Here is a 23,513-nt window from a genome sequence, read left to right as displayed (position 1 = left end):
AATATAAAACGTGCTGCCCTTCTTTGAACTTTTTCAATATACTCCGTCAGTCCTATCTGGTAAGGATCGCACACCGAGCAGCAGTATTCTAAAAGAGGACGGACAAGCGTAGTGTAGGCAGTCTCCTTAGTGGATCTGTTACATTTTCTAAGTATCCTGCCAATAAAACGCAGTCTTTGGTTAGTCTTCCCTACAACATTTTCTATGTGTTCGTAATTTTAATACCTAGTTATTTAGTTGAATTTACGGGTTTTAGAGTAGACTGATTTATTGTGTAGCCGAAATTTAACGAATTCCTTTCAGCACTCATGTGGATGACCTCACTTTTCGTTATTTAAGGTCAACTGCCAATTTCGCACCATTCAGATATCTTTTCTAAATCGTTTTTGAGTTTGTTTTGGTCTTCTGACGACTTCATTAGTCGGTAAACGACAGTGTCATCTGCAAACAAAGACGGCTGCGCAGATTGTCTCCCAAATATTTTTTTATAGATAAGGAACAGCAAAAAGCCTATAACACTACTTTGTGGAGCTGTATTAGAGAAGATACAGTTTATTTTAGTTTCGAATTCCTATTACGATAACAGTTCTTCTCAGTAACTAATTCAGACACTGGACAGTGTTATGGTTTTATCGATCTGAAGTTAGTATGGATGTACTAATATCTTTAGGATATTTCCTGAAAAATTATGGAGAATCAAAATTTTCACACTTCATGCAACTGTACAATGTCTTTCCAAAAAAATTCCGAGTCTGATTTTATTCCTGCCTTATAAGTTACTTCAGCGCAGTAACTATTGTAGCAACTTGAACTAAAACTGTAAACAATGGATGTGCATTTTACCAGTCAGTTGCGTCCAGGTAGTGCGACCGAAAAGTGTCACCGTTGTTGAGTTACATATCACAATGGAGCAGCACTTTAGGCAAAGATTAAGTTATTTATAAATGGTTTATGAGAGAAACAAAGGCAACGTATTTATTTCCTAGACGCATTGTATAAAACCTTCAGTCAGAAATGGTGAAGGATATCAGACAACAAAATAGATCACGGAGAACATATCTTTAAAAAGAAAAAAAGGACAACGTAAATTACTTCGTTTTAATATTTCGTGTAAGCAGTGAGTCGGCAGAAGCGCTCGCACAGAACCTTGCACATCTGCTCAGTGTAGCTCCTTGACTTAGCAGCTCCCAGCATAACACAGTCGCTGGAGTACTCTCGTTAATTAATTACATTGCAGTTATTGACATACGTTCTATTAATACGTCCATACACACTGATATGGTGTCTCGCCTGAGAACTATCATTATTACTCTAGCATACGAATTACAGTGCAAACACTTCCTTCACAAATGGTACACATTCGCAGTGCTACATACTTTATCACCCAACCAACGTATCTCCCGTAATGCATGCTACAAACGTGGTCAATAAATTTGGCTAATTTTGTCGACACTGCTGGAGATATTTTTGTTTAGAGTTTAAGATTCATTTTTACTGTATAATGTAAGCCAGTTCTCACTTCCACAATATACTTTTCTCTTTAAGAGTTATAGGTTTTTTAAGGGAACTTTGCTATCATCATTCGTGTACATATTCAGTCAGCTACCTGGAGCAGAAGTATGTGACGTGGAGTGCTCAACGTTTGTTTATCGTTTTGAATGAAATAAACCGAAGCTAAAGTATTCGTCACTGCCACTCTAGTGTACCATAGAAGATTTCACTAAAACTCCTGAGTGCAAAAAGCAATTAAGATTTTTTTTCATTTGACTCGTTCTCTCGAAATTTTACTGACATCGGGCTTCCTTCGTGTGACAGAGAGTTCACAGAATTACGTTTACAAATTTGTAATTTCGTACTAAATCGATGCCTCTGACTAATATTCTTGTACATTAGTTCAAATTATTTGTTTCGCCATAGTGCCATCATTTTTAGGTGGGGTCTGGGGTCAACACTATATAATTTTTTAATCTCCTAATACTCTTTGTCGAGCCGTAAAACTAAATATTTGTAAAAATTTTGTAGATTTTCAGCGAATGGCTTCAGAACAGGGACGCCCTGTACAACGTAATTTTTTATAGTGTCCGTAGCATACTAACTAAAACAAACATTAATTTGTTCAAATCTGGTATATATTACTGCACTCCACGTCGTAAATATTCATATTCTTTGGCTGTTTTGGTAGATTTTAGATTTTACATATTGGTGTAAGTTCGATTTTGGTATGTATTACACCTTTAGATTATCCGTTCACTGAGGCCGATCTTTCTTTCAGAATTAGAATATGTTATCTGAAATTCGTGTAGATTTGAAAGCTTCAGTCAAACAACTGGAAGCTTTCCCAAGTGCCTGTGTTAGGCAAAGTCTCCAGAAGACTGTACCTGAGATATACAAAGTACATGAAAGATTATTGACTCTCACAGAGGCCGTTTACCGTCCAGAACAGACTTCTCGCAGCACGGCTGTGCACTTGATTGTGAGTGGCGAACCAGTGACAGCACTAGGAATTCTGCCACATACACGGTCGTCATATTAATGTGACCACCACCTACGCTCAACGTCAAAGAGCGAAAACTAGCAAGTGACTGCACTGGCAGTGCAGCTTATATAAAGCGTGTCGGGGGGACGCGGAAAACAGTGCAGTCTTGTCGTAGTGCGAAAACAGAGTAGTTTATTTGGCGTCCAAAAGAGCATGATCATTGGTTTTGCGGCCAATTACGGAAGCATTTCCCAAACAGCTGAGTGTGTAAAATATTTGCCTGGCGTCGAGGTTAAAGTATACTGTGCATGACAAAATGACACTGTACAAAACCGGCGCCGAGCCAGCTGTAGTGCACCATGGGCCATAGATGACAGGGATGAACGACATTTGTTGATATGTTTATCGGCGAATAGACGTGCAGTTGTTGAACAAGTAACCGTCCAGTTGAAACAAGAGGCTACCAACAGTATTTCACCAACGACCGCTCAGAGTTCGTTGCTGCGTATGGGCCTGTGCACCAAGGGTCTGAGTCTGGTTCATGCACCCATGCCAGCAGGAGTGGCCATGCGGTTCTAGGCGCTACAGTCTGAAACCCAGCGACCGCTACGGTCGCAGGTTCGAATCCTGCCTCGGGCTTGGATGTGTGTGATGTCCTTAGGTTAGTTAGGTTTAATTAGTTCTAAGTTCTAGGCGACTGATGACCTCAGAAGTTAAGTCGCATAGTGCTCAGAGCCAGTCTGCCAGCCAGCCATGCACCCCTGCTGACTGCTGCCCATCGGCGACGAAAGCTAGAATTAGATTCCCATACTGCAACTGGTCGTCCCCTGATTGGCAACTGGTGGCCGTTTCAGATGAATCACGTTTAATGCTCCAATGCTCGTTGGCGTGTGTGGTGTGAGATGTCTAAAAGTAAACATTCTGCAAAAAGACATGGAACGGTATGGTCTGAGAATGTTTTCGTTGCATCCCCTGGGTGATCTGTCATTTAGGAAAGCGCAATGGATTACCTCAAGTACGCATGTATCCTTGTGGACCACGTGCACGACTACACGTAGTTTCCAGAATGAAATTTTCACTCTGCAGCGGAGTGTGCGCTGAAATGAAACTTCCTGGCAGATTAAATCTGTGTGCCCGACCGAGACTCGAACTCGGGACCTTAGCCTTTCGCGGTCAAGTGCTCTACCATCTGAGCTACCGAAGCACGGCTCACGCCCGGTCCTCACAGCTTCACTTCTGCCGTTATCTAATCTCCTACCTTCCAAACTTAACACGCAGTTTGTTTTTCCTCGCCACGATGCCATCTACGAACAGGAGAATGCAACGTGTCACAACGCTCGCAGTGTGCATGAGTGATTAGAAGAGCACCAGGATGCGTTTTCAATACCCCTCTGCCGACACCAAATTCCCCGGATTTAAACTCAGTTGAGAATCTGCGGGGTCACTCCGATCTGATCGTACGCGCCGTGGATCGTCAACGGGGAAATCTACCGCAGCTGGCCAAGTCACTAGAGCAGGCATGGCTACACATCACTGTCGGTACCTCCAGAACATCACTGAGTCTCTTCCTGCACGTCTCGCAAAAGGTGGCAACTCTGGCTTTTGACAGGCGGTCACATTGATGTGACTGGAGAGTGTAGATATTAATGTAAATGTAAAAATATCATGCTACACGTAGAACTGCAATGCTATAATGGATTAATTTTGAGATAATCCTTTTCGTGTGAAGCAATTACACAGGGTGTTACAAAAAGGTACGGCCAAACCTTCAGGAAACATTCCTCACACACAAAGAAAGAAAATGAGTCCGGAAACGGTTACTTTCCATGTTAGAGCTCATTTTATTACTTGTCTTCAAATCACATTAATCATGGAATGGAAACACACAGCAGCAGAACGTAGCAGCGAGACTTCAAACACTTTGTTAAAGGAAATGTTAAAAATGTCCTCCGTTAGCTAGGATACATGCATCCACCCTCCGTCGCATGAAATCCCTGACGTGCTGATGCAGCCCTGGAGAATGGCGTATTGTATCAGAGCCGTCCACAATACGAGCGCGCAGAGTCTTTACATTTGGTACCGCGGTTGTGTAGACAAGAGTTTTCAAATGCCCGCATAAATGAAAATCAAGAGGGTTGAGATCAGGAGTGCGTGGAGGCCATGGAATTGGTCCGCATCTACCAATCCATCGGTCACTGAATCTGTTGTTGAGAAGCGTACGAACACTTCGACTGAAATGTGCAGGAGCTTCATCGTGCATGAACCACATGTTGTGTCGTACTTGCAAAGGCACGTGTTCCAGCAGCACAGTTAGGGTATCCCGTATGAAATCATGATAACGTGCTCCATTGAGGGTAGGTGGGAGAACATTAGGCCCAACCAAGACATCACCAACAATGCCTGCCGAAACGTTCACAGAAAATCTGTGTTGATGACATGCTTGCACAATTGCGTGCGGATTCTCGTCAGCCCACACATGTTGATTGTGAAAATTTACAATTTGATCACTTTGGAATGAAGCGTCATCCATAAAGAGAATATTTGCACTGAAATGAGGATTGACACATTGTTGAATGAACCATTCGCAGAAGTGTAAACGTAGAGGTCAATCAGCTGCTGATAGTGCCTGCACACGCTGTACATGGTACGGAAACAACTGGTTCTCCCGTAGCACTCTCCATACAGTGACGTGGTCAACGTTATCTTGTACAGCAGCAACTTCTCTGACGCTGACATTAGGGTTATCGTCAACTGCACGAAAAATTGCCTCGTCCATTGCAGGTGTCCTCGTCGTTCTAGGTCTTCCCCAGTCGCGAGTCATAGGCTGGAATGTTCCGTGCTCCCTAAGACGCCCATCAATTGCTTCGAACGTCTTCCTGTTGGGACACCTTCGTTCTGGAAATCTGTCTCGATACAAACGTACCGCGCCACAGCTATTGCTCCGTGCTAATCCATACATCAAATGGGCCTTTGCCAACTCCGCATTTGTAAACATTGCACTGACAGCAAAACCACGTTCGTGATGAACACTAACCTGTTCATGCTACGTACTCATGTGCTTGATGCTAGTGCTGTAGAGCAATGAGTCGCATGTAAACATTATTTTCCTTCAATTGGCCCAACTGGCGGTGAATAGAGGAAGTACAGTACATACTGACGAAACTAAAATGAGCTCTAACATGGAAATTAAGCGTTTCCGGACACATGACCACATAACATATTTTCTTTATTTGTGTGTGAGGAATGTTTCCTGAAAGTTTGGCCGTACCTTTTTGTAACAACCTGTATAGTTAATTTGAAAGCACACCGGCCAAATAACTAATAACCCGTATGATACATCACACTAATACCGTGCAGCACCGTCTCGAGCCTTCAAAATGGCAAAAGAGTCCACAAGTTTCTTCACGTACCACATATCCAACTGAAGTTACTCATTAACTACTAGCTCTCATAGAGTCACCAGATTACGGTGATGTTTGTTACGGCCATTCATTCTCTTTTCCAAATAGTCTCAGACATAGTCCGATGTAGGGGGCCAGTCGAAGTTCGATAGAGTGCTTCAGTGTTCGTAAAATCAAAAACATACGCATGCAACTCAGTGAAAACGGCTGTTCTATGGGAAGAAGCGAGTGTCCACAGGACTCTCATGGTGGAGTTTTTAACAGAAAGGGCAATAACTGGACACCGAAACTGTAGAGATAAACCATCACAGAAAGACCTTCCTCCTCAATTACTCCCTCCAAATATTGGGGATGAATACACCTCATTAGGTCTTCGATTTACTCGATTCACTGCATCATTTGTAAACAAGCAGGATCACTACTCGTCGGACCGCACTAGAGGCCTACAGTCAGACACTTTCCTATTACTGTGCTCTTTGTCGCATTTTCAAGTAATGCACCTTTACGTGCCGCTGTGAGAGATGGCCATTAACGAGGGAGATGGCACAAAGTGTCCATTTCACCGTTCCCTTCGCTATGTTCATTCGGAAACTACACTAATGCTCATAAATTAAGGATAATTGCAGAGTGTGGTGACACACAGCGTGGCACTAGACAAAATTAGCGCTAATAGCATAGGCAGATAAGGAACACATATGACACAGATTTGTAATTCCACGGTACTGGCTATAAGTTGAGAAAACCATCCCGAAACACGTGTGCTACAAAGCCGTCACTGTTTCCAGCGCATGTGTTCCGACATCAATATGGGATGTGATCACCAAGCAGACGTACACAGGCCGCACAACGGGTTGGCATACTCTGGATCAGGTGGTCGAGCAGCTGCTGGGGTACAGCCGCCCATTCTTGCACCAGTGCTAATCGGAGCTCCTGAAGTGTCCTAGGGGTTTGAAGACGTACAGCGATACGTCGACCGAGAACATCCCACACTTGCTCGATGGGGTATAGATTTGGAGTACAGGCTGGCTACTCCATTCGCCTGATATCTTCTGTTTCAAGGTACTCCTCCACGATGGCAGCTCGGTGGGACCATGCGTTATCATCCATCAGGAGGAAGGTGGGACCCATGTACCCATGAAAAGGCGGACATACTGGTGCAAAATGACGTCCCCATACACCTGACCTGTTACAGTTCCTCTGTCAAAGACATGCAGCGGTGTACGTGCACCAATCATAATCCCACCCCACACCATCAAACCGCGACCTCCACACAGGTTCCTTTCAACGACATTAAGGGGTTGATATCTGGGTCCTGGTTCACGCCAGATGAAAACCCGGCGAGAATCATTGTTCAGACTATACCTGCACTCTTCCGTGACCGTAACCTGGGACCACTGTTCCAATGACCACGTACTCTGTTCTTGACACCAGGCTTTACCGGCTCTCCTGTGACAAGAGGTCAGTTGAATGCACTAAGCGGGTCTCCAGACGAATAAACTATGTCTGTTCAGTCATCTTTAGACTGTGTGTCTGGAGACAACTGTTTTAGTGGCAGCGGTAAGGTCCCGAGCAAGGCTACCTGCTGTGCTCCGTGGCCGTCTGCGGGCACTGATGGTGAGATATCGGTCTTCTGGCCGTGTTGTACACTATTGACGTTCCGTACTGTAGCGCCTGGACACGTTTCCTGTCTGCTGGAATCGTTGCCATAATCTTGAGATCACACTTTGTGGCACACGGGGGGCCCGTGCTACGACCTGCTGTATTTGACCAGCCAACACACATGTACATGGCATGCACCAACACACCTCTGCGTATGTGGACTGCTGCCAGCGCCAACGTGCGACGACCGCAGGTCAAATGCACCGCATAGTCATACCCCGAGGTGATTTAAACCCGCAAACCGCCCACCAAAGCGTTGTTTCACCATGTATCAGAATTTTCCTTAATTTATGAGCCTGGGTGTAGTTCAGATGGACCTTCATTCATGGCAATTTTGTCGGTTTTGAAACCGGTTGCCGTTGACAAGGCATCATACTAGCCTCCAGTCCTTGTTGGTCACGATCTTTTTACGACCACCGTTATTACACCGTGTTACGTGGTTGCCAATAGTTCATCGTTCCCTATAGGTACGGTGTACAGTCCGCGTTGAGACCACAAGGAATCCAACACCTTCACTGGTAATGTGGCCGTGGGATCGTCGAAACACGACATTTTTTTCTGCCGTTCAGTCAGGTATCCACGTCGATGCACCTAATTGCACTGATTGCATACAACCGATTGGCAGACACAGACCACTTTGTTACCATGACTGACGCCATCGGTAAAAGGTCACATGACTATCCGGCACCAGATCTACAACATCCGCTTCACAGCGAACGCTGCACTCTTTTAATTGGTTATCATTATTTTGTTTGGTGAGATGCTGTAAATTTCACTTAGAGCTACATAGTTTCATATCTTTTTGGCGATCTGATCGTTATCCAACCAACAATAAAAATATCTTCAAACTTCCCGGTTATCAATTTTTTTCAATATATCTGGTGTCCACCCAGCTGTTGTTCAAAACATTATCACAAACCGTACTCTCAGCCCCTTCTTCTACGTTTCGTGATTTTCATTGTCTTTTTGGGGCCTATGTTAATGCTATCGAGAAGAATTCGATGTAATCTATTCAGCCCAGTGAATTCGTCTTTAAGTGACGGAATATTTAAATACTCATGTACACTTCAAATTTACGGAGACTACAACTGATAACTTACGGTATGTTACAGAAACAGTTCTTGGAGACGTCCAAGGCATTTACGTTATGGAGAAAAAGCATAGTAACATACATATTGTATAAATGTATGTATTTCTGTATCTGTGTTGTACATTTCACATTTCCTAAATCGCAGTATGAATTTCAACCAAACTTGGTACACATACCTCTTACTCTCACGAGGGGTAAGAACCGCCTACCTGCATAGTTCAATAGATATGGCGTCATAAACACTGAGATGCGTGAAAATGTGCCGTATTGTGCATGACGTTTAAATTTCTTTGCTACTAACTCTATTAATCGTAGCTCCTGGACATGTAACATGAAATATCGTTTATAATCAAGTTCTGGGCTAAAAAAAAAAAAAAAACATTACAGACAATTTCTATTTTGCATACTGTATTTCTGAGTTTGGATAGTGTACTTTCACATTTGTACATTGTGAATACTTATTTGTGCGATTATTTCATAATGTCAAAGGTGTTTTCAGAAAAACATTGAAATGAAATTCTTTTGATATTTCACTGCAACAACAGTTCATTTTTTCGTCTCTAATAAAAAATTAGCAAAACTCCGGGTTTGTCAATTAGTAAACAAATACACTACGGTAATAAACTGATATGACACCTTTGTCTACGACGTATTTTATGGTATTGCATTTTATGGTATCATTAACAAATTCACGGTGAGAATTCCGCTATAGCGAGATAGCGACCAGGATCCAGTTTGCCACTCAAGTCACAGCTGCACTTTCTCCCACATCACTGTCCGGCAGAATGAGTGTCCGAGGCCGCCGCCCGTCGGAAAGATGACTGCAATTCGCTCCCACATCGGCAGACGTGCTGTGGAAGCTTAAGAGCGGGAAGTTCTCGCCTCTGAGACTTCTAGGAAATAGCTACGGGAGACCTCACACGTCACGTGGAGCTGCAGAAAAATGCTTGACCTAATGCGAGCGCTGGCTTTTCCCTAGGGTTTGAAGTCAGGTCAGTAGGGGTGAACAAGAATGAGGGATGAAATTGCCACTGCGTTAATTAGGGCATTTCCTAGTGTTTTCAGGGATTGATGAAAATAAGCGAAAAAGGTCTACATCAACAAAACTACTACCTCGAAAAAAATCCTTGTTCAACAGTCTGTTGTTTTGCACTGCAATGTAGCCCTCTATTACTGATGATTTAAATTCAGTCCGCTGAAAACTATGTGATTGTTCGGTGTCAGAGTACCTCCCAGTGACCGCAGCAGAAGTACATTACAGAAACATATATCTTTAAAATACACTATGCGATAAAAAGTATCCGGACACTACATACTTTTTCATATTGGATGTATTTTGCAGCCACCTACTGCCAGGTACTCCATATCAGTGACCTCAGTAGAAAAGGTCTCTCAGCGGAACTCGCGGACTTCGAACGTGGTTCAAATGGTTCAAATGGCTCTGAGCACTATGGGACTTAACATCTGTGGTCATCAGTCCCCTAGAACTTAGAACAGCTTAAACCTAACGAACCTAAGGACGTCATACACATCCATGCCCGAGGCAGGATTGGAACCTGCGACCGTAGCAGTCACGCGGTTCCGGACTGCCGGCCGCGGTGATCTAGCGGATCCGCGCCACTGCTACGGTCACATGTTCGAATCCTTCCTCGGGCATGGATGTGTATCATGTCCTCAGGTTAGTTACGTTTAAGTAGTTCTAAGTTCTAGGGGACTGATGACCACAGCAGTTAAGTCCCATAGTGCTCAGAGCCCTTTTTTTTTTTTTTTTTGGTTCCGTACTGAGCGCCTAGAACCGCTAGACCACCGCGGCCGGCACTTCGAACGTGGTCAGGTGATTGGGTGTCACTTGTGTCATACGTCTGTACGCGAGATTCTTACACTCCTAAACATTCCTAGGTCCATTGTTCCCGATGTGATATGAAAACGTGAACGGACACGCACAGCACAAAAGCGTACAGGCCGACGTCGTCTGTTGACCGACAGAGACCGCCGGCAGATGAAGAGGGTCGTCATGTGTAATAGGCAGACATCTATCCAGACCACCACAAAGGAATTCCAGACTGCATCAGGAGTCACTGCAAGTACCATGACAGTTAGGCGGGAGGTGAGAAAACTTGGATTTCATGGTCGAACGGCTGCTCATAAGCCACACATCACGCACATAAATACCAAACGATGCCCCGCTTGGTGTACAGAGCTTAAACATTGGACGATTGAACAATGGAAAAACGTTGTGTGGAGTGACGAATCACGGTACACAATGTGGCGACCCGATGGCAGAGTGTGAGTATGGCGAATGCCCGGTGATCGTCATCTGCCAGCATGTGTAGTGCCAACAATAAAATTCGGACGGGGTGGTGTTGTTCTGTGGTCGTGTTTTTCATGGACGGGACTTGCACCCCTTGTTGTTTCGCGTGGAACTATCACAGGTCAGGCCTACATTCATGCTTTAAGCCCCTTCTTGCTTCCCACTGTTGAAGAGGACTTCGGGGATGGCGGTTCATCCTTCAACACGATCGAGCTCCTGCTCATAATTTACGGCCTGTGGCAGAGTTGTTACACGATAATAACATCCCTGTAATGGACTAGCCTGCACAGAGTCCTGACCTGAATCCTATAGAACACCTTTTGTATGTTTTGGAACGCTGACTTCATGCCAGGCCTCACCGACCGACATCGATACGTCTCCTCAGTGCAGCCCTCCGTGAAGAATGGGCTGCCATTCCCCAAGAAACCTTCCAGAACCTGATTGAACGCATACCTACGAGAGTGGAAGCTGTCATCAAGGTTAAGGGTCGAATAACGCCGTACTGAATTCCAGCATTACCGATGGAGGGCGCCACGAACTTGTGCGTTATTTTCAGCCATGTGTCCGGATACTTTTGATCACATAGTGTATCAGTGTTCACTAATTTCAAACCCCTTACCTTGCCAAAACGCCTCTGTTACCTGGTATTATGATTTTTTCTTGCAGTCAGGTGAATATCCGTAAATGGGGAGCAGAAAATCTTTGTGACGACGGACAATGATAATATAAAGCATAATGCAACAGAATGTTTTCCATTACACAAAAGCAGTAATCGGATTTCGCGACAAGATATTTGGATTGCATGGTCCGACTTATAAAGAAAGCAATTGTGCATGTTGTTGTTGTTGTTGTGGTCTTCAGTCCTGAGACTGATTTGATGCAGCTCTCCACGCTACTCTATCCTGTGCAAGCTTCTCCATCTCCCAGTACCTATTGCAACATACCTCATTTTGAATCTGCTTAGTGTATTCATCTCTTGGTCTCCCTCTAAGATTTTTACCCTCCACGCTGCCCTCCAATACTAAATTGGTGATCCCTTGATGCCTCAGAACATGTCCTACCAACCGATCCCTTCTTCTAGTCAAGTTGTGCCACAAACTTCTCTTCTCCCCTATCCTATTCAATACCTCCTCGTTAGATATGTGATCTAACCATCTAATCTTCAGCATTATTCTGTAGCAACAAATTTCGAAAGTTTCTATTCTCTTCTTGTCCAAACTATTTATCGTCCACGTTTCACTTCCATACATGGCCTCACTCCATTCAAATACTTTCAGAAATGACTTCATGACTCTTAAATCTATACTCGATGTTAACAAATTTCTCTTCTTCAGAAACGCTTTCCTTGCCATTGCCAGTCTTCATTTTATATCCCCTCTACTTCGACCATCATCAGTTATTTTGCTCCCCAAATAGCAAAACTCCTTTACTACTTTAAGTGTCTCATTTCCTAATCTAATTCCCTCAGCATCACCCGATTTAATTCGACTACATTCCATTATCCTCGTTTTGCTTCTGTTGATGTTCATCTTATATCCTCCTTTCAAAACACTATCCATTCCTTTCAACTGCTCTTCCAAGTCCTTTGCTGTCTCTGACATTGTGCATATGGGTCGCTAATTATTCGCAAACGACATGTCATAAAACTAACCACTTCCTCACGTTATATATAGAAAATGGCCTTATATATTATTAATGAAGGATATTGTCACCTTTTTAAGAAATAAAACATATCTCTGCTTGATTAAATTTATTATTATACAAAGTTACACAAAGTTAGAAGAATGGCGGGCTTACATGACACAAGGTGTAAGAAAAATGAAGAGCAATTACTATAAAAATGAGAAACAAGTTATTTGAACCATGTTATACGTTAATAGCAGTATGCGGTACGATTTTATCTCTCTTTTTTTGAGAAAAAATGGAAATGAGCGTATGGCACCGTAGGCCGGGAGGCCCCTATTCGCGGAAGTTCGGCCGCTAACTGCAACTCTTATTTCATTCGACGCCACATTGGGCGGCTTGCGCGCCGCTGATGAGGATGAAATGATGATGAGGACAGCACAACGCCTAGTCCCAGAGCGGAGAAAATGGCTCTGAGCACTATGGAACTCAAATTCTGTGGTCATCAGTCCCCTAGAACTTAGAACTACTTAAACCTGACTAACCTAAAGACATCACACACATCCATGCCCGAGGCAGGAATCGAACCTGCGACCGTAGCAGTTGCGCGGTTCCGGACTGCGCGCCTAGAACCACGAGACCACCGCGGCTGGCGCGGAGAAAATCTCCAACCCAACTGGGAATGGAACCGGGCCCCCTGTTACGGGAGGTGAGCACGTTATCACCCAGCTAAGCAGGCGGACATTTTTTTGAGAGAGAGGTTAATTTATACATCACGTACTGTGAGTTGAAAACTTCTTAGCCCACCAACCTTCATGAACCAGTTTGTAATGTCTCTCTCTCTCTCTCTCTCTCTCTCTCTCTCACACACACACACACACACACACACATTCATACACTACTGATATACCATTATGAAATCTTCGGCAGTATTACTATGAAAGAGAGATGGTATTAATTCAAACAATAACGGTTAATTAGTGATATCAGTTTTGTGGTTCAGGTAATGGAGTACATCATATTTTTTCTACCTGGCGTTTCGTTTACTACTGATGCAGAAATCGTCAAGGGTTACAGCGTTCTAATTAGTTAATTTTTCAACGTTGGAGATGTAACGTTGGACATGAAAAATATGCACTGTACGCCGGTATAATCCCGCAAATAAACGATGACACGGAATATGTGAACACTGGCCCTGCAAATCTACACAATCACTCAGTGAGTTTTGCAGTAATTTTAGGAAACATACGTACTTGCTGTACAGCGGCTCTCACAAGCTCATGGTAAGGGTGTTCCACTAACGAGGTATTATCTCTGGCGATACAGAGGAACCAGCATCTGCATGGGGAGGCTGCGGTCATCGCATGAAGCTGCAGTCCGCTTGTCGACGGTCATTTATCGGTCTAAATCGGAAATAAATTGGACTATTTATTACCGGCCATGTGAAAGAAGTCCGAGAGAAGTCCTACCACAAAAAAAATCATAACTTGTAATTCTATTACAGATACGTTGGCGATGCGTGCACATGTGTTGTCTTGGAGGATATAACCGTAAATCAGTTTCTTCATTGTTAACCCATTCAGGAATAAAGATTGCGTCATACTGTCCTAATATCTATCAAAAGTTACGATTAGACGGAAAAAGTTTAGTCTTAAAATATCTGTTGCACAAACTTCAAACTACGCTGCATCTGTTATATCATTAGTGGCTCTTGCTATGACACATGAGGATTTTCAGAACAGCAGCACACCGTTGATTGTGCTGTTAGTTCACTTACCCTGGTAAATACATGCATGAGAGCAGTTCAGGATCAGCACTGTAACTTATTCATATATCTCCAAATTTTGCAGTGGTTTCTACCATTTAGATGAAACATACAAAATACAAAGTCTCTACGAAAAAGAAATCTCAGTAATGGCGGCTAGCCAAGTTACATGTATTCACCATCACGCTCTGACTCGTAGCCATCTCTTTGGTTCAGCGAATTCAGTGACACTGCAAAACTCACTTGCTTCGTTCTCACTGTACAAGCTGTGACGTTGCTTTCGTGCTGGTGAGATATTCGTACACTTTGAACGGAAAGAAAGCACAGGAAAAGGGTTTGTTGGCCAGCAAACAAATACCAAACTTGTTTGATGAAAATAGACTATGTTGTTGAGACCCAGTGTCCTCTAATTAAGTGGGTAAACGTGTCGTATTCATAATAAAGTGATACGTGTGTAACATCAGAATTCTAGAAATCTTCATGGGAACCACTAATTCAGAATAATCATTTTATCAAAGTACTGGCGACACCAGAGAGAGATAAAACAGCCGAGGGAGGATTATTCACAAGCATTCAATGTCGTCTGTACAAAATAGTCTCCCATGTGGGTCTTCATATGTTAAAACGCCGAGATACTGAAATTCTGCCTGGAATCGTTGACGAGAGGATTCTCCACTGCTTTCACGTTGATCCAGTATACCACAACCATAATGCGTTTTGCGATTATCTACAACACTTACAGTATCTGCAGCAGGATAGTTAGCATAGCTCTACTTAAAAATACAGTGGAGAGCAATTATGCAGTGGAAAGGCATGACCTTTATTTATCTGAAATAACCAATTCTACGTCTGTATTCGCTGTTACTATTAACAATAAAAACTATGTCCACTAATCGAAGTCACTTCCCACACTACTGTACGTATTTCGCAGATCGGAATCAAGTAAACTACTACTTCAGCCAACTACTGCACTAGCAACATGACCTGCGCTCAGACCACCCTCTTCACGCTCTCTTTCAAAGAAGGGATCACTACCCCTGTTTGTAAACTTTTGGTCTCGTGTGACGTCAATTTTCATAGCAACCGTAAGAAAGATGCTTTTGTTAGTACCAGCTGTGATCATTGTTTATACCCAATCAACTCTATTATTGCGAGAATTTTAGTACGTGTACCTCTTACACAAACTGTAGTATTGTCCAAAGATAATGGAGTCACACCAAAGTCAGCATGCATATCGACACCATAGACGTTTGCTAGTGCTGCAATTCGCAATGTATGGTAGGCGCTCCTGAAGACCCCTTCCCCAGCACAACAGCGCTGTCGCACCAGAGATCAATATAGTGTGGAGCACACTAGAGCTTCTGCTTCAGCAATCATTTGGTAGAGCAATGCTAGTCGAAGTCACAATGGAATATGTAGCTATGTTGTTGTTGAAAATTGTCCTTCAAGAGAACAGTTTGTGAATGAGTTCATCTTTTAAATGATGCTTTCATAATCAATGAGAGATATAAATATTCTACTGTCGCCTGGAGAAAACAACTGTCTCACGTCAAATAAATCGGTCCGCCTCGGTACCTGCGTGGTCACTGAGCCGGATTACTAACTGAAGGGTGGCGGGTTCAATTACCGGCCGCGTGGGGACTGGGTGTTGCCCTTACGTTCGTATGTCATAATTGACATTTCACTATTGAGATGGCTTTATGGCCGTTTTCCGAAGGCCAATTCATTAAAATAAAAAATAAAAACTTCAAGTAAATCTTTTTATTCATTCGTGTAATAAAGTGAACTAAAATTTCATCTGATGCAGTTGAAAATGAAACATATCCAAGAGCACTCCAAGAACCCACAGTTGTGGCTAAATGATTGTACTTTCGTCTGGTCACAACATAAGCAGTATCGCTACTCACGGATTATTTTGTACCCCCACCCCTCTGCACTCACACGCATATAAGGGACACTCTATTCCTCTGATTCCATGAGGTACTTCTCCACTCAAACTAGGTGTTATTTTTTGTTTTTTGCTTACCTCGAGACTGCATCCACACGCCAGCATTGTGGGGGGTTAGAGAAAGCATTGTTGCCCCCACCCTCGCCCTCATACATCCTCGCCCACGCGAACATCACCACATACCTCTCGGTCATTTATCCTCCCAACTTTCGGAAAATGGACAACATAGCTATCTCACACTCTCGTGAAATTCAGCCCCTTCACAATCTCCTTAATAGCATAAAAATCTAACTACACTACTGGCCATTAAAATTGCTACACCACGAAGATGACGTGCGACAGACGCGAAATTTAACCGACAGGAAGAAGATGCTGTGATATGCAAATGATTAGCTTTTCAGAGCATTCACACAAGGTTGGCGCCGGTAGCAACACCTACAAAGCGCTGACATGAGGAAAGTTTCCAACCGATTACTCATACACTAACAGCAGTTGACCGGCGTTGCCTGGTGAAAAGTTGTTGTGGTGCCTCGTGTAAGGAGGAGAAATGCGTACCATCACGTTTCCGTATTTGATAAAGGTTTATCGTATCGCGACATTGCTGCTCGCGTTGGTCGAGATCCAATGACTGTTAGCAGAATATGGAATCGGTGGGTTCAGAAGGGTAATACGGAAAGCCGTGCTGGATCCCAACAGCCTCGTATCACTAGCAGTCGAGATGACAAGCACCTTATCCGCATGACTGTAACGGATCGTGCATCCATGTCTCGATCCCTGAGTCAAACCGAGCAAGGTAGCGCAGTGGTTAGCACACTGGACTCGCATTCGGGAGCACGACGGTTCAATCCCGTCTCCAGCCATCCAGATTTAGGTTTTCCGTGATTTCCCTAACTCGTTTCAGGCAAATGCCGGGATGGTTCCTTTGAAAGGGCACGGCCGATTTCCTTCCCCATCCTTCCCTAACCGGAGCTTGTCCTCCGTCTCTAATGGCCTCGTTGTCGACGGGACGTTAAACAACAATAACCTAACCTAACCTAACCTGAGTCAATAGATGGGGACGTTTGCAAGACAACAACCATCTGCACGAACAGTTCGACGACGTTTCCAGCAGCATGGACTATCAACTCGGAGACCATGGCTGCGGTTACCCTTGATGCTGCATCACAGGCAGAAGCGCCTGCGATGGTGTACTCAACGACGAATCTGGGTGCGCGAATGGCAAAACGTCATTTTTTCGGATGAATCCAGGTTGTGTTTACAGAATCATGACGGTCGCATCCCTGTTTGGCGACATCGCGGTGAACGCACATTGGAAGCGTGTATTCGTCATCGCCATACTGGCTTATCACCCGGCGTGATGGTATGGAGTGCCATTGGTTACACGTCTCGGTCACCTCTTGTTCGCATTGACGGCACTTTGAACAGTGGACGTTGCATTTCAGATGTGTTACGACCCGTGGCTCTACCCTTCATTCGATCCCTGCAAAACCCTATACGCCAGTCACTACTCTTGATGGACTGTGGTATCGTGTTGAAGCTGCATGGGCAGTTGTAACTGTAGACACCATCCAAGCGCTGTTTGACTCAATGCCCAGGTGTACCAAGGACGTTATTACCGCCAGAGGTGGTGGTTCTGGGTACTGATTTCTCAGGATCTATGCACCCAAATTGCGTGAAAATGTAATCACATGTCAGTTCTAGTATAATACATTTGTCCAATGAATACCCGATTATCATCTGCATTTCTTCTTGGTGTAGCAATTTTAATGGCCAGTTGTGTATAAACACGATTCGTAAGCGGATTGCATAAATAAATTACCTGAATATTTTCTACTGCATATTTTCCAACCAAATATCCAGTAATTTATTCTTTACTTTCACAAGCGTTGTTAAACGATTTTATATTCGTTAATGATCAGGGACCGACGAAATATCAGTCCATATTGCAACCTCTGCATCATGCGCTGATTGTAATAGACAGTTGCAGTATAAGTGTTGAGCAACAGTGTCTGAATTATTCAGTCCTTGCACTAACGCTACTCTTTAAGGTTCCAGTTTGAGTTTGAGTACAGTTCTGTGAACAGATGCACACACTGCCGTATCAGTCTGAAATGTTAAACAACGCAACGATTTTACGGACGCCTTTACATGTCCGCTCCCAACCAGCCCATTTTTCCTGTGTTCAAGCCGGTAGGACATTTGTCACACTGTCCGAGCATCAGACCAGAGACTTGTGAACAGGAGCTTGTAGTTTTATTCAAAAGTACTGTCCAGCACTGTTGAGGCACTTGTCCCTGTGCGACACAATGTGGTGAATGTCTGTCTCATAAAATTCGTGGGGCTGCATTGTGAAGTAGTTCAGAACATGCTGCTTGATTTTTTCATCGGAGGTGAATTGTTTGCCTGTCAGAGACTTCTTAAATCACCAAAAATGATATAATCCCTGGGAGACAGGTAGCGCCTGTACGAAGGGTGTCTGAGGATATTTCATTTGAACGCCTGCAAGAACTACTTGACTGCGTTTGTTGTATGGGGGCGTGCACCGTAGTGGAGCAGAGTGACCCTACCAGTCAGCTGCCCTGGTTGTTTCGACTTTATAGCATTGCGAAGGGTGATCAAGGTTTGTGAGTATCGCTACTTATTCAGCGTTATCCCCTGCGGAAGGAAGTGAATAAGAAGGTGGCGTTTTGGTCAAAGCAGCAGGTGACCATTATATTTCCTGCATTTGTGTGGACGGTATCAGATTTTTTGGACTGTGGCTTGCGGCATGCTCCCATGGAAAATTGGTCGTTTTGACTCGGATTTGGATGACACAATGTCTTGTCTTCATTAGATTAGATTAGATTAGATTAGATTAATACTTGTTCCATAGATCATGAATACGACACTTCGTAATGATGTGGAACGTGTCAGGTTAATAAAAGATGTCTGTACAAGAAATTACATTACCCAAAATATTGCATGACACTAATGATTAAGTTTTTTTTTTTTTTTTTTTTTTACTTACTTTATATCTAAAAATTCAGCCAATGAGTAGAAGGAGTTGTCATCTAGAAATTCTTTTAATTTATTTTTAAATGTTAGTTGGCTATCTGTCAGGCTTTTGATGCTGTTTGGTAGGTGCCCAAAGACTTTTGTGGCAGCATAATTTACCCCTTTCTGTGCCAAAGTCAGATTTAACCCTGCATAGTGAAGATCATCCTTTCTCCTGGTGTTATAGGTATGCACACTGCTATTACTTTTGAATTGGGTTGGATTACTATCAACAAATTTCATAAGGGAATATATATACTGTGAGGTTACTGTGAGGATCCCTAGATCCTTAAATAGATGTCTGCAGGATGACCGTGGGTGGGCTCCAGCAATTATTCTGATTACACGTTTTTGTGCAATGAATACTTTTCTACTCAACGATGAATTACCCCAGAATATGATGCCATACGAAAGCAGTGAATGAAAGTAGGCATAGTAAGCTAATTTACTGAGATTCTTATCACCAAAATTTGCAATAACCCTAATAGCATACGTAGCTGAACTCAGACGTTTCAGCAGACCATCAATGTGTTGCTTCCAGTTTAACCTCTCATCAATGGACACACCTAAAAATTTTGAAAATTCTACCTTAGCTACAGACTTCTGTTCAAATTCTATATTTATTACTGGAGTTTTGCCATTTACTGTACGGAACTGTATATACTGTGTTTTATCAAAATTTAAAGAGAGTCCGTTTGCTGAGAACCACTTAATAATTTTGTGAAAAACATCATTTACAATTACATCACTTAGTTCTTGGTTTTTGGATGTTATTACTATACTTGTATCATCAGCAAAAAGAACTAACTTTGCATCTTCATCAATGTGGAATGGTAAGTCATTAATGTATATCAAGAACAGTAAAGGACCTAAGACCGAACCCTGTGGGACCCCGTGCTTGATAGCACCCCAGTTTGAGGAATCAGCTGTTTTAACATTACACGAACCACTTATTTCAACTTTCTGCATTCTTCCAGTTAAGTATGAATTAAACCATTTGTGCACTGCCCCACTCAAACCATAATGATTTAGCTTATCTAAAAGAATTCCATGATTTACACAATCAAAGGCCTTTGAGAGATCACAAAAAATACCAATGGGTGATGTCCGGTTATTCAGAGCATTTAATATTTGATCAGTGAAAGCATATATAGCATTTTCTGTTGAAAAGCCTTTCTGAAAACCAAACTGACATTTTGTTAGTACTTTATTTTTACAAATATGGGAGGCTACTCTTGAATACATTACTTTCTCAAAAATTTTTGATAGAGCTGTCAGAAGAGAGATTGGGCGGTAGTTGTTGACATCCGACATATCCCCCTTTTTATGCAATGGTTTTACAATGGCATATTTCAGTCTATCAGGGAAAACACCCTGCTCCAAAGAGCTATTACATACGTGGCTGAGAATTCTACTTATCTGTGGGGAACAAGCTTTAAGTACTTTGCTGGAAATGCCATCAATTCCGTAAGAGCTTTTACTTTTCAGTGAGTTTATTATTTTACTGATTTCAGAGGGAGAGGTTGGTGGAATTACAGCTGTTTCAAACTGTGCAGGTATGGCCTCTTCTATTAATAGCCTTGCCTCTTCTAGTGAAGATCTAGATCCTATTTTCTCCACAACATTTAAAAAATGATTATTCAAAATATTTTCAATTTCTGATTGTTTGTTAGTGCACTTGTCATTCAATTTTATTGCACTAAAGTCTTCCTGTGCTCTTGGTTGCCCTGTTTCCCTTTCAATAATATTCCAAATTGCTTTAATTTTATTATCAGAGTTACTGATCTCAGACATGATACACATGCTTCTGGACTTTTTAATAACTTTTCTTAGTACCGCACAATAGTTTTTATAATATTGAACAATTTCGGGGTCAGTACTCCATCTTGCTGTTAGATACAGTTCTCTTTTGCGGTTGCAAGATATTCTTATTCCTTTAGTTAGCCAAGCTTTTTTATATGTTTTCTTGGAATTATGTTTAACTATTTTCTTGGGAAAACAATTTTCAAATACCCTTAAAAATGTATTGTGAAATAAGTTATATTTCAAGTTTGCATCGGGTTCCTTATACACTTCATCCCAGTCTAGCTGCTGTAGGCTTTCCCTAAAGTTTGCAATATTTATATTGTTAATTGAACGCACTGCTTTGAAAGTCTGATTTATTATACTGCATGGAGCTATGTCATGTACTGTAACAAGCTGTGCACTATGATCTGAAAGACCATTCTCAACAGGATAAGCATTTATGTCCTTAAACTTATCTTGGTCTATAAAAAAGTTATCTATCAATGTACTGCTGTTCTTTGTTATCCGAGTAGGAAAATCAATGACGGAGCTCAAATTGAAAGAACTGAGTAATACTAAAAGGTCATTCTTCCTATTACACTCTTTCAGGGAATCAACATTGAAATCCCCACAAATGATAATTTGCTTCCCCCTGTCTGACAGATAGCACAACAAAGCATCCAAGTTTTCCAGAAATAGCTGGAAATTCCCTGAGGGGGACCTATACACTGTTACAATTATGAAAGTGCCATCCTTTAGTTTAAGTTCAGTGGCACATGCTTCCATATGTTGCTCTACACAAAATTTTTTAGTTTCTAAATTTTTTGCACTGTGGAAGCTTTTGACATATATGGCAACTCCTCCTCTCATCATATTATCTCTGCTTACATGTGCAGCTAATTTGTACCCATTGATGCTAACCTTTTGCATATCAGTGACAATGTGATGCTCAGACAGGCATAGTACATCTATTACATTCTCAGTTTCTATATCTTCTAAACAAAGCAGAAGCTCATCAATTTTATTGTTCAATCCCCCAATATTTTGATGAAATATACTAACATTTTTCATTTTACTTTTGCAACTATCTTGAACTTTTTTGACATCTTTAGTACTTGCATGGCTGAGTTTCCCACTGGACACTGATCTTACACTAAAAAAGAGTTTCCACCATGAGATGTAGTTCCTCCCCCCTTTAAATTTCCTGCTATCAGCCCAGCCAGTTTACCCTTCCCTTTCCTGTTGAGGTGTAGGCCATGTCTAGTATAGTCCCACCTACAGAGTGAATCAACACGAACCACACCAATGTGTGACCCCGCATCAGATCCAAGTAGCCGTTCCAACTCCAAATTAACTCTCCTGACAGAAGAGGTCAAATGAGGTCGGTCGTGGCGCTCCAGAACCGACACAAACCCAACACTGGTATGATTCGATGCCGATGCAATATTTGCCAGGTCACACCTAAGGACATCACACATGAGGGGACCTCAGTCCCTTCCTCGGCATAGCACTGCATATGTTAGACATGCTTCTTGTGCTGGCTCAAGGTTACGACGTACCTACTGAGTACACACTTTGCGTAATTTCAATCTGTCCATAAAGGTGGCGTGATCACTTACGACACTAATGGTTCAATTGGCTCTGAGCACTATGGGACTTAACTTCTAAGGTCATCAGTCCCCTAGAAATTAGAACTAATTAAACCTAACTAACCTAAGGACATCACACACATCCATGCCCGAGGCAGGATTCGAACCTGCGACCGAAGCGGTTGCGCGGTTCCAGACTGTAGCGCTTAGAACCGCGCGGCCACCCCGGCCGGCTTTACGACACTAGGTGGATAACGGAATCGGTAAGGAATTTTGGCGTTCCATACTGTGCATCAGTGGCCCACAACGTTCGTCGTTCGTTCCATGAATCGCTCACCACCCTTGTAACAGATACGCAGTACTCTCCGTATAGTTGCTCTATTTCCTTTCGCCGCACTGCCTCCGCCGTCAGGAAACGCCTTACACCCTTTTGCTCTTCTTTGGAAGCTTCCTTTTCACTGTTTTCAGCCCGACTGAGTGCAGTCGACGTTCGACGCGAATGCATGGTAGCTCTGTCGTCATGTGGGTGTGCGACCGTGGCTTCTAACGGCAAGTTTGCGACCTCAGTGTTCCTATAAGGATAGCATATTTTTCCGCAGACAATGACACTGCGATCCTTTTAGCGGATTTCATTTCACAGCGTCCAGCTGATTCTTCATGAATGCGTCTTGTGCATGAGACACCCTGCAGTTATATATAACACTAAACACTGATTAAGAGTAGCCAAAACACTTACGGCAACGCTGTCACGGGAGATACTGCAACTTATTTCTATCATGCTTTTCTTTTGGTCATACAAAGATCAAACCAAAAGTAAAGGAATCACGGAACTT

The sequence above is a fragment of the Schistocerca gregaria genome, chromosome 1, assembly GCF_023897955.1.
Source record: "Schistocerca gregaria isolate iqSchGreg1 chromosome 1, iqSchGreg1.2, whole genome shotgun sequence".
Taxonomy (NCBI): Eukaryota; Metazoa; Arthropoda; class Insecta; order Orthoptera; family Acrididae; genus Schistocerca; species Schistocerca gregaria.
This window is presented reverse-complemented; position numbering follows the sequence as displayed.